Genomic DNA, 14,319 nt, shown 5'->3' with positions numbered 1-14,319 from the left:
AGTGCTACGTAACTGATAAGTCAGTGGGGTCATTGAACTTTGACTTCGGTTCTTTGAGTTCCTCAATGATGTCTTCTTTTCTACCTACACTTAGGTGTACCTTGATGATTAACGGCCAGTGCTTTAATTGTGTGACGTTCATATTGTACAATTAATCTATTAAAAAGAATTAAATTATTTATTCACAAGAGTTTAATGTGTGATGCAGTAGAGAGGAAAAGAAGCCTGGAGATGAAGTCTAAATGCAAATGTTCAGAATGCTCAGAATGACTGAGTATGTGAGTGCATCATACAGCAGTGTGTTAGAAGTATTGTACATGTTTGAAAAATGGCAGGATATTTCAGATGGATCTAAAAGCACCAGGAGGGAAACCTTTAACAGTGAGATGAAAAGAGTATACTCTTATCTTCCTGGATAATATATAATATATTATGTTTCAGCATTTAATTTCTCCTTTGACTATAAACAGCATTGAGTTTATGATCATGTGGGGATCCTTTACTTGTTAAGCACAAATAAATGTATTTATGAAGATGTAACTTATTGAAACATGCTATAATGGCATGTGAACGGTCATTAGTGAAGTAGCAATATATTTTATTTCTTCCTTCTTGAAATCAGGCTATATAGTTAAGGATGCTTTACATGCCTAATTCAGGTTGCTTCCAGAATTGTTTTTAGTCCTTTTTCTAACTACTGCAGGTGATGGTAATTAGTGTGAGTGGTTTAATATCAATATCACTACACCATTATGATACTTACATGATACATACATGAAGCGCTGTATGTGGGGCTAAATAGATAGGTTTTATGCATAGTCAGTGTGTCTATTGATGTAGAGCAAAAGCAATAGAAATATTATTCATTTATTTAGGTTTCCAGTGCTACAAGGATTCTCAAGAATTATAATTCACCAACAAGATGATAGTGTTGAGACAAAATCAGTATATTTCTTGGTCAAAAAATGAGGTAATGCATTAACAGATTATATCATAATGTTTTATAAACGTATATCATGTTCACTTGCCTGTGGAGAGATCAGAAAAGTGCAGTTTTCTGTCATTTTTTAGTAGCAGATGGGAACTAACTACCAGTGGTCCCATGAGTGCAAGAGCTCCATACAAGAGCATGGCATAGTATAAGGTGGAAAATATTTAATGATATCAAAGGGTGTTTCTATGCTGACACCCAGGAGTGTCAGCATTCTTTTCTCTCTCTTCGTTTCTTTAAAACAACAACGACAAAGGGGTATGAGTTATCGGAGGTGTCTTGTATGTGCACTGTAAAAGGCAATCATCTGATGTAATTGTTTGGAGTTCAGCAGGTTTGCCAAAGCTATGACAAAAAAACCAAGCTGAAGAGATTAAGGAGAGAGACTTACGTTGTTTATTGAAGAAAGAATTGTCTGAGTGGAAATCAGGAATACAAGAGTGATTCCCAAATTAAGTGGTTGTAACACTACTATGATTTATCAAATAGCACAGAACCCAGTGGGGCAAACTGTGAATTAGATATGGTTAGTGAAATGGTTGAAATCAGTGTCTAAATGCTCGGGGGGTGGGGGGGGGGGGGATTTGTAGAAGAGCACGTTGATCACCATTCCACTATGGCGGCGTATCTTCTTGTAAAATGGTGTTTTACATCGTCAAACAACAAATTTGTAAACTAATGCACATGGCTTGTGACATTACACCTATATGTCTTAGAGACAGCCAGTTTAAAAAAAAAAAAAAGATCAATCTTCGCTTTCCCTATGATTAGGATACCTGTACTTGTATCACTAATAATATGTCTCTTTTTCACACTGATCATCACAAAGTATGATTAGAAGTTTGCAAACTGAAAGATCTCACAAATGCAGCATTTCTTTAAACCTCATGTTGATCTTGTCTTTGTTTTTGTTATAAAAAAACAAAAACGAACAGATTCTGCCAGTGACATGGCTGATATATCAACAGGTATTTGTGGAATAGATTCCACTCCAGTATAAATGAAGCTATTCTAAACTGGTGTTTCTCTGACATACAGCCACATGAAGACATGTGCATAAGACCGTGTGTACTAGCAGGCTTGTGTTAATACAGAATAGTACTCCCCCTGTATTGGTTATGTATGGTTTGTTGTAGTCCCATATGCTCCTTGTATACATTGTGTCCTACTCAAATGATGTAGCAGTGGTCGTGTGCTCTCACTTGTATTGTTTGTTGCAATGTGGTTTGTAAGTTTAATGACATTTCTGAGAACAAGAGTCTTCAACTCCAATTTAAAGCTCATGTACATGTACATTGATTTTAGACAGGGTCAAAGAGTGTTACTCAGGCTGGACAAAGTGTCAAATTCAAGTGCAAGAAAATGGCTAGGACTGAGACTAACACCTCAATGGTGTCACCGTGGCTAACATGGACACTGCCTTTTTTTTCTGCAGTGCTTGGCGTGCTACATGCATGGTTTTCTTTTCCATTAAAGCATCAATTCACATTGAGAATGGAAGACATGATCAGTGAAACAAAGTGAACCAAATGATTCTTAGTGTTTTCAAGAATATCAATCAGTCATTGGTGTTAAACCAGATGAATTTCAAGATAAAATTTGATCTGTAGCTATGCTTACAGATTAATACACTTTAAAATATCAAAATGTGAAAAACACAATCTTTACATGCCAGGTAAGGCCTAGATGCCACCATAAACTCAAAAGGTCAAACAAGTAAGCAAAGCACAAGGAAAAAATCAAAAGGTTTTTTTATGACAAGATATTAATACTATGTGAACTTTAACAAAGAAAAATCTTGCCAATGTCTCTTGTGGGTAGCATCTATGATTGCAGTTTTATGGACCATGGCTCAAATGGTGTGCAAAATATGTGTCTTTTCATTCTAGTTTGATGTCGGTGTTTTACTTTATTGTTTTGATGTCACATGCTTTGCAATATGCACAGAACTGTATTCTTTCCCTGCACTCTATACATGACAGAAGTGAAATTTTTACCCTAAGATATAATTATGCCAAGTTTATGAATTATAGTTTTTGCTTTGCTATAAAAGATATATGTTGATGACTTTTAGTTGTGGTAATTAGTCTCATATTGCAAAGGTTTGGTGTGGGTTTTTTGAAGTAGAGTATATTAACAAGTACCAGTACTGCATTCAGTCCACTGCAGTGATGAATTATTATGATAAGTTTCCTTTAGTGTACAAACCAAAACAAACACAGAAAAGAGATGCAGGGTTTTCAATTCTTAGCCAATTTTGTCCCAAGTTTTCATGTGTACCACCTGGGTTCATACTGTGCGTGCCAAATCACAAAACATACAGAGAAACTGTTTACAACTTACTTTAACCAGAAAAGAACTATTACCCCACCCCACCCTTATCAACCGACCAGGTGAATGACACAGTCATATTTTCTTGATGTACTCAAGTTATGTGGTAGAACTGCTCATAAGAAATTTTTGGCAATTACAATATTGGTTTCCTGTCCAAATTGCATCAGTATGTCATGTTCTCTTTTTTTTTTCTTTTTTTTTTTGCCTCTTCCTGGCTTTTATTCATGGACACATGAATATAATACATATACCGATGAATATATATATATGTGTATATGTACCTGACTGTGAATTTCTTTTTTGTTGTTGATAAATACTGTGCTGTGGATATCTGAACTAGAGAGAGAGAGCGAGAAAGGGGAGAGGAGAGATCACAATGATATCTGAACAGAAATAACAATTAAGCAAAGAATTCTTATGTATATGTATATATATATACATATATATATATATATATATATATATATATATATATATATCTTTCTCTCTTTATATATATATATATATATCTTTTTCATTATGTATATATATATGTATTATATATGTATATGCATATATATATATATATATATATATATATATATATATATATATATAAACCCTGAAAAAGACACGTGACACATTTAAAATTTAGTGCAACCATTATATACACACCCACACACAAACACACACACACACACACACACACGCACGCACGCACACACACATATATATTATATATATATATATATATATATATAATATATATATATATATATATATATATATATATATATATATATATATGGAGAAGATGTGTGACGTCGAAAATTTGTTGCAACGATGAAGATGTTAGATGCTGATAGTGCATTACAATCTCTTCTACATACACAAAAACTGTATATGAAATATACAAACACATAATATACAGGTGACCTCACATAAATCAACCCTGCAATAATCAACAGACTTGCATTTGTTGACTTGATAAAGAAGATCAGCTATTTCTCAACTTGTGACAAGATAATTTCTGTGTAAATAGACACTTTAATAGAAATGGAATAAATCAAATTGGTTATTTCAACTTGTACAAGTTAAAAAAAAAATTATGTATATATAATATGATGTAGATGTAAATTGAGTATTTAATGATAGGGACATGTAACTTAGGAGTTAGCTGTCAAATGATTAGCAATAGCTGTTTGAAAGTGACGAGTCAGAACAGTGTGTGTAAAGATTGATGTATATGAACAGATTTGACTTGATTCTCCATTTTTGCTTGATGTAATTCATTCAGTTACAGGCTATTAAAGGGATGGTACAGTATTGGTGGAGATGAGAATTGGGTTTTTAACTTTTTGCGAGATACCAAGAAAACACTTATGATATAGTACAGAGCATACCATTTTAAGAGGAATTCAAAATTTATTTGATGAAAATCGCATTTGGTATGACTGAAACATCCAAAAACAAAGTAAAACAAAGCGATCGTAATAAAGTGTGGGTCCCACACTTTATTAGAATCGCTCTATTTTGGATATCTCAGCCATTTCAAAACCAATTTTCATCAAATAAACATTGAATTCCTCAAAGAATTATGTGCTCTTTCATATTTCATAAGGGGTTTCTCATTATTTCACCAAAAAATGTTAGAAACCTGAAATTAGGTCTCAACCAAAACTGTACGATCCCTTTAAGATCAAAGTTTAGTTACATGCAGAAAGACTTGAACCCCCCCCCCCCCCCACCCACACACACACACACAAACTAAAATCATCCTGCAATCCCTGCATGGATGACAAAGGTTACTGCAGGGTAAACAGTAAGTTTGATTTCATTTCCCTTGAAACATTTTCTCCCAATTTCATATCCAGTGGCGGATCCAGAGGGGGAATGCACCGGGCGCGCCCAATCTTTATTTTTTGTTAAAACAAAAGAAATTAAAAAAAGGAAATGGGGGGGGGGGGGTGCACTCACCACCACCCCCACCCCCCATTTCCTTCTTTTCATTTTGTAAAGGCGCCTCCCCTTTATGGAATTCCTGGATCCGCCCCTGATATCAGTGATACTAGTACATGTATGTCACAATAATCTGAAACCAGAACATGAGCATAGAATTTGATAGCCTACTTATCCCTATTATGGGGAATATGGGATGGAAAGAAAAAAGGATGAATAAAGTGGAAGTTCTAGTAAATATTGAAAGTGGCTTTGTGAATCATAACTGGCAAGCAGTGTTATTCAGTATCTACTTATTCTAAACTAGAGCACTTTCATCAAGGTTGTCTGTAAGCCTTCGTACTTACAGTTGCCATGGCTACAGTATCATGGTCATGGTTTTGACAATGATAATTCAATTATCTCGTTAATGGAGGCGGATAGATCCCGTACGTGTTTATGTTCATGGCATTTTGCTGTGGTTACAAAGCTAGGAGGTCAGAAGCATGTGTGTGTGTGTGTGTGGGTGGGTGTGTATGCATGTATATAACAGATTAATTAATTCTATCTGTGTTTATAATTTCATTCATATTAAGATGGGGGAGGAAGTATAAGAGCTTTAGGTGGTTTGAAGTATATACACACCTAAATAGGGAGAGGAAAAGGTTCCAAATTAAATCATGAACAAAATATATATAGACATTTAAGTGAATTGAAGTATTGATAGATTGTAAGATATGCTAAATTGATAAGCACAAGGTTGTAAAAATATAAATATTAAATGGATAGACAAAAGGATAAAAGAAGAGATGAATATATAGATGGAAGGATTCAACAATAGAATGCACATTGACAGCAAAGTGTGTACACAACTTTGGTAAATAGATATATATAAAGGCGCCCACAGAAATGTAATGATTTGATAGAAATGGAAATATAAACAAAGCTGAAACTTGAACGAATAGATACATAGAATACATAACTACAGGAGATAGTCAAATAAGAAATGGGACAAATGTTTAGACATATACACGTGTACGTAGATAGTCACTGACTCCAGTGAAGAAGCAAATAGCTTTCTTTTCCAGTGAAGAAGAAAGTAGATGAAGTTCTGTGCATGATCCAAAGGAGATTAGCACTGAATCTCCCGATTTCCTGCTCAATCAAAGAATAGTATGCATGGGATTAGCGCAAACTGAGATCTCTTTTAACGCCGGATGAATTCTGTGCTGTATTAAAGGATGTCCATAATCCTTAAGGTCAAATGTTTTTGACTCGAAAAAGTCAGATTAATCCATTGATCTAAGTTTTCTTATTTACCAAAAAAAAAAAAAAAAAACTAATCAAATAGAATAAAATTAAATAAACAAAACAAAGAAAAAACATTTCCAGTCAAGGAGATCAAACAATATCTTGAAGCATTTCACAGGTTACACACATTTTACTTTGCCTAAGCAGCATGAACTTTTCCATTTTGTGATTATTATGAATTACCCTATCATAAAGACAAAAGAAGCCAGTATGGAAGCTTGTTATGGACAGGCAGGTGAGTGGACAAGTGATGACCGCTTCTTTCTGGCCACATCCACACCACTCAGTTTTTTTCTCCCAGGCACCAGGTTGTCATCTGTCCAGAAAAGGTTTCGTGAGATCGAGCACAACTTAATTTCCGCCTCGTGATGCCCACTTCCTGTTTGCAATTGTCTGATATTCAAAAACAAAAGTGAATGAGAGTAGAGGCTTGACAGTTTTGAACTCATCCCAAATGCCCTCTTTCCTTAATTCTATGGGTTTTGTTGTTTTTGTTGGATCTGTGCGGTCAAACAGCTTTAATCTGATTTAGCACACTGTTGCACTGTTACAGGTTTTGTTATTACAACCTTGAGCATTGCATCACGTTTGGATAGATTTTGTCATGAAAAACAGAAAAGGGAGAAAGAAAGAAAATAAGTATGGAAGCACTGATCTGTGGAATAGAGACCAAATACATTCCCATGCAAGACAGTCATGATGATAGTTTGCCATACAGGGTCTACCGAGTTACTGTATATTCCCCACATTTTAAAGGCAGTGGCAACAGCTTGTGATATCATGTGTTCATTGCACACACTCAGTAGGTTAAGTACACTTTGATAGCATTGAAATCAGCAGTGTGAACACACTGCAAGTTGACAAATAAATCAAAACCTTTTGGCGACATTGACCATCTGCTCAGGTGGACATGTCATCCATCACTGGCCAATTCCCGATGACTGACCAGATATCACTGCTCAAGACACATACTTGTGACACTAATTGTCATGCATTACAAGATAACACATTGAATACCCTATATTCCATTAAATAGGCAGTAATAATATTAACAGGACACAGTTTTTAATAACAATCAGTAATGATTGCAGATTTCCTCATTCATTGTTCTCCTAGCTATTACTTAGACTCTTTTGTTATACTGATCTCAACATCCGTGAGTTGGCTTACAAATTTTAGATAAGATCTTATCCAAAGATAACATTTGGTAATGAAATCTTGCACGTCAAATTTCAGTTACGACTATACCTCTACACCTAACAAGTCTTAAATACCCAATGAAGGTGGTCAGAAAAAAAAATGCATTTAATTATTTTTTCCTTGCATGCCTTGGGCATTTTCCGATTGCCTTGACACAAAACTGGTTATTTCCTACAAAGATATGGCCTTGCAATAAGTAACCAATTGTAGTTTTCAGTTCACATAGTGCTGTGTAAGCAAAATCCAGCTTTTCGATTTCATTTTTCTGGTTAGTATGTGACTCGGGTATCGTACAGTGCACTCCCGTTATAATGAACACAGTAATAAAGAAATTCCTGCTAAAACAAAGTAAATATTCAGGCCCCAAATTGTAATCTATATATCCTTATAAATGTAATTAGTTTGGATATAACAAAATTTTAATATAACAGAAGAAAAATGCCAATCTGAGGACTTCACTATTACTGTTATGGAGTCAACTGTACCCTAACTTCTTTGGTTACCAAAATTTCCTCTTGTTACCATAATTTTCCTATTTTGCTGAATGAACTTGTTACGGGGAATTCTGGGAAGAGACTGCACAGGACAACCAGGACCTTGGAAAATCAGATGCTTGCAATTTTGAGTGATTCTGGCTGAAGCGAGATATGTTGACTGTTTTCAAACATTTTGTCATCAGGAAATACCACACATTAGACATACACTGTAATTGCTCAGATATACTGTTTGGGGAAAAAAAAACAAAAACATTCAAATATCATGGCAAGTACCAGTACCTCTTGGGGGAAAAAAAAATCATTACAGTTGAAGAAAACAGATCCTGGATGTAATGAAGTCCTCTGAACCCACTTTCAAATATGCTCAACCCTTTATCAGTAATTAAAGAACACATCAGTGAGAGTTTGAGGAAAATCCGACAATCCGTTCAAAAGTTATGAATTTTTGAAGTTTCTGCTCAGTCATGGCTGGATGAGAAGACTACTATACTGCCCTACTTTGGCAAAAGGAAGCAAGTGACATACCATTCAAATTTGAGTTGTTGATGTTTTCATAATTCGCGTAATGAGCTCTTCTTCCTGGCCAAATTTCATGCAGAAACACTCATCTTACTAAAGAGATATGTTAGATAAGACATCATGATAGTCCATTGACGTCAGTGTAAATGACAGACACATTTTGCTCTTTTATGAGAAATGTCACTGTTGTCACTTGCTTCCTTTTGCCAAAGTAGGGCAGTATAGCTTGTGATGTCACATGAGTACAACAGTATAAAGAAAGTATAAAGAAAGTTCACCTTATTTTCACTTTTCTCGCATAACAAAAGAACACTCGACTTCTCTCTTTCAGAAGGGGAATAATATTATCCTTGACATACATCAATGACAAGTCCAAGAAATGTGCACTTTATTCAAGAAGTTAAATTTTGTGAAATTCTCTTTTTATTTTCCTTACATGGTTGTACGCATGTGACATCACACACTGTAGTAGTCTTCTCATCCAGCAGTAATTGTGCAGATACTTTAAAAATTCATAACTTTTGAGCGGATTGTCGGATTTTCCTCAAACTTTCACTGATGTGCTCTACTAATATTGTTGCATTCACTCAATCCACATGTACATGAAGGTGAACTTGTCCTTCAATGACAATGCTTTCATAAGCATTTGTTTATCAATTTACAAAGAAGTGTAAAAACCTGTCCAAGTAATCTTTTCGTCTTTTTTTATGTTGTGCAATGGAGTTTGCAGATTTTTTTTTTAAGAACCTACTTGGTGAATAAACATAAGATTCACATAAGGATTAAGAAGGTGTGGTGAGTACAAAGAGGATTAACACTCCAAGTTTTGTTCCTGCTATTTTAGACATCCATCACCCAGCAGAATACCTGGATGTTGACTCACAATAGTCACCCCTATCCAACTTCATACATTTCACCATATGTCACACTCTGTGTATGTGTGTCTGTGTGTGTTCGGATGTGTGTTTGTATGCATGTAAGAGAGTGTAAGAGCATGTGGTAAATAGAACTTAAAAGGGAATGAAACCCAAATATACATGTGGATTGGGTGACTGCAGCAATTAGAACACATCAGTGAAAGTTTGAGGAAAATCAGACCATCAGTTCAAAAGTTATGAACTTTCTTTCAAAATGTTGGTGCCACTATTGCTGGATGAGAAGACTACAGCATTTTGTGATGTCAGGAAAACATTAATGTAAAGAAAATATAAAAAGAATTCCACAAAATTTCACATTTCATGAAAAACATAAATTCTAGCGACTTGTTGCTGACATAATATGTCAAGGGTAATATTATTCCTCCTGCTTCCTGAAAGAGGTACATCAAGTGATTTTTTACTATGCTAGAAAAGCGAAAATGTGTTGAATTTTCTTCAAACAAACATTTTCATGTCTTTTTCCATATGTGATGTCACAAAATGTTGTAGTCTTCTTATTCAGCCATGGTGGCATCGAAACTTTACAAATTTGTAACTTTTCAACAAATTGTCCAATTTTCCTCAAACTTTCACTGATGTATTCTACTGACATCGCTGCATTCACTCAATCCACATGTATACCAGTACAATGTATTTGGATTTCATTTGTACCACAATTAGTATTAGACATGACATATTGTATCTAATTGGGCTGAAATCTTGTCACTACGGCAATATCATTCCAAATTACACCATGCACAGAAGGAACATGTTACACATGATTTCAATGAGGTATGCATAATCACTCAATTGTTGCATTCTTTATTCATAATTATACATTTACAGGTACTCTTCCCGACACAACCACATGATTTTATATCATACAATATACACTCAGGACACTGTGATTTGATCACTATACACTCTGGTGCAACATTCCTAGTACAGAATAGCAATATTTTCAGTTAGTATCCGCACAACCCATGAATACATGATGTAAATAAGAAAATATTATGAAATTCCTAAATTTTCATACAAAAAAAAACCACACACACACAAAAATGAAATATGGAAATACACAGGCAAATGTAACTACACTTATCTGTTAGAAATTGAGGTACTGTCACCAGTAAAAGATATAAAACTTCATCATTCTTTTATCAAGTATGTATCATGATTGGCTGAATAATTTCATTCTCGTCTCATCTCATCCAACATGGTACAATCTGATCATATTTTGATAATTACAACACAAAAATACAATCAATGGTCAATTCTTTTTAGGGTTGTACCTCAACTTTGGTTTCAAGTGTTTCTTTTTGACAAATTCTAGCCTCCAGTCTGGAATGTGAAAAACAATTTCAAAAAATGACAAAGAAGAAGTATTTCAATTGCAATGGATGGAAATCATCATGGAATTATTATAATCATACTTTGTAATCATTAGAAAGTAAACATTTTCATTTCAGCCAATTTTGCTTTCCTCTCAGCAGGACAGACAATCCTACATTTTTTTTTTAGTTAACACCATTCCAAAGGTTAACATGGAAAGAAGCCCATGGACTGCCTACAGCTGCAAAGTCTGGGTGGCACTCCTTCACGGCGTACACATAGCAGAATTCACACAATCGGCAGATTTCTCACAAAAAGAGACTGTCATACACAGACTATGACTTCTATTCACCAACGATGGCAAAAAGCACAAGGCTTTATGCTTTGCTGCTGAGCAGTTACCAAAACAAGTTGCTTTTTTTTTCATAGCATAAGTTGCTCATAACTGAGTATAAAGGTGGAATTTAGCTATACTACCATACCTCTGAACTTTCTCGTTTTTTTTTTACATCTTACACATTATACAGTACAAGTGACTTATGCACAGTTGGCTTAGAATGTAAATTTGAAGCTGTAATAATGCTTACGATTGAGAGATTATAACCTGTCTATCAACGAAGAATAAGTGACATAAATGGATAAACCTATTAAGTGCATTGCTCTACCTGCATGTAGGTATTAATTCACTATCCTAAGTTGTGCCCAGTAATTTCTACCAACTTGTGCTAACAAGAACACCATGAAGAAATCTTTTCACATGGCACATTAATCAATGTGATCAAAGACAAAACAGGGAATACAAGTTAGCATGGTACTTGTCCACATCCATTCACGGAGAGAATTATAAATTCATTGAGCTATTCGATTGGTCGACTGCTCATCACATGACATGCAGTTGAAAGTACCATTACACGCTGTCCCCATTGAGGCATGCAATAATTATTTTGTTTGAGGAAAATTGAATAGTGCACGGCCTACTTCACCAATTTACATTGACCCCCTGTTCTACTCATGATCAACTCATAGTTTTTGCATTATTACACGCCTAGTGAAAGATGAGGTGCACTATTTAACTCTGCTTCGCCTCGTTAAAAAGAGCACCTCTATCTTTCACCTCATCCAAAATCTTGTACAATCGCACTCGTGACCAGTGTATTTGATTATTATCATACATTAGGTACTGACGCACTAAAAGAACAGATAGAAATAACAAGTACAAAAACTGCTTGTAAAAAATCTGAGTGTGAAATCCACCAATAAGCTTTTCAGTTCACCAGTTCAAAAACTTAAGCGCTCAAGGATAAACCTCTACATTCCGATTATACAGTTTGCCATAAATAAACCTAAGATTTTACTTTGAGATTGTGTTCAACTCTTACAACATACCGGCGAGCACTTGCATTACCCTGCTTTCATCACTAGAGGGCAGCAAACAGCTACCAATGCACAACTGCACTAGCACCACCTCTGAACAGAACAGCAATTTTCTCCTGCACCAATGTATTTCTTTGTTCCTGTGGACAATTTGAAAATAAACTGTAAAATATAATTAATAAATGTTTTACGTAAGTCATACAGTATTTGCCCGATTCATCTTTTGCAAGAGTAGATTTCCTACACTCCTGGGAAAAATCTGTATACATGACTGTATATTCTTCAGAACAAAAAAGCAAAGTCTTCATAATTTACTAATCACAGTGAACCTCCACTAATACTTCAAAAATCTACTGAGAGTATGTGGTACTGATCCATATCAATTCAGCTTGGTATCAGTATTAATATGCCAATATCATCAGGTCTGTTAATGCTGGTAAGATTGATATCGATCCCACAATGATGTCCAAGGAATTTTTGATCTTTTTTAACTTGCAGATTAGTTAAGAGTATGTACTTCACTGCAACATACTTCTTATCCAAAATTGATGAAACCCTGTATATTTAAGGAAAAAAAAACATGGTCTTTGGCAATTAAGAAAGACTACTGTAAAAGTGGAAATTTTCGCGGTGTTGAAATTTTCGCGCATTTCGCGCAACCAGAAGCTAGCGCGAAAGTAAAAGCACGCAAATATTTTTGCATGCCATGTGTTCCTGTAGTCGATGTCTTGATTCCTCGGAATTAAAAATACGCGAAACTCTTCTTGCCCCGCCGAACTCGAAAAATTAGTCGCGCGAAAATATCCACTTTTACAGTACACAGTTTACTTCAATTACATACATGCACACTGATCTGCATCATCAGTTACAATAAAAATACATCATTGTACATGTAACTTTCATCTGGTTTAAGACTAATTTTCCATGATAATGCATAGAAGACAAAATATGATGAGCTTTTTGCTATGCTTCAGAGTACTAGAGTTTAAGATATATATAAATAGCAAACAGATGATTATGAAAATAATACATCATGCACACAAACAAAAGTAAGTATTGTCTTCATAAACATTTCCGATATAAAGTTGCTACTGTTGGCACAATTTCAGACAAAGCAAATATTCCTAGGAAATTGTCTTACAAACACTTTAATCAAATACATGTGTATCACTTTTGCCACACAATTGGAATACATGAACAAATCATTCATATCACTCTATTGATTATTCTTACATCATTAATAAACCCTATATAACAAGAAACATACCCTTTGAAAAAAAAAGAGTAACCACTCTATAGAAGAGTTTGTATATATACTGTAAACTTTGTGTAAATTGACATGCACAGGACTGGAGAAAATCTGTTGACTTTCGCAACAGTCACCCAACATGGAAGTCACCAAAATTACAAAAGAAAAGACAGACATTTCAGCACTCTTCACCATGTCAACTTACAAAATCATGTCAAATTATGCTATGTCAATTTATGCAAGGTTTACTGTACAATGTATAGGTTTTGCATGGGGATCAAATGAGCTTAAACTCTTCACATACAATGCGACTTGAGTGCACTAAACTTTGCTACAGCATACACTCTATGGTTGAGTGATAAGCCATCAATTACACAGACTGAGGCGATTACAGTCGGGGATGTATTTGGAGGATTATGGAAAAATCTGTCAGGTTGTAGAAATCAAACCAAACCTAACTCAAGATGGACCAACAGCTCATTTTACCATCAGTCAGCACACTAGGATAGGTCATTATTAACCCGTTGAGGACAGGCTGATTTTGCTACAACACTCATTTCCCATAGACACCTGCATGAGTATACTCGGGACTCATCCTCATTGGGTTAAACAGTGAGAACTGATATCAAATCAGTTGTGTTGACAACATACATCTTATTTACATGATCTGTGGCTAAA

The sequence above is a fragment of the Diadema antillarum genome, unplaced genomic scaffold, assembly GCF_040938485.1.
Source record: "Diadema antillarum isolate AM-2024a unplaced genomic scaffold, OU_Dant_1.0 scf00000017, whole genome shotgun sequence".
Lineage (NCBI taxonomy): Eukaryota > Metazoa > Echinodermata > Echinoidea > Diadematoida > Diadematidae > Diadema > Diadema antillarum.
This window is presented reverse-complemented; position numbering follows the sequence as displayed.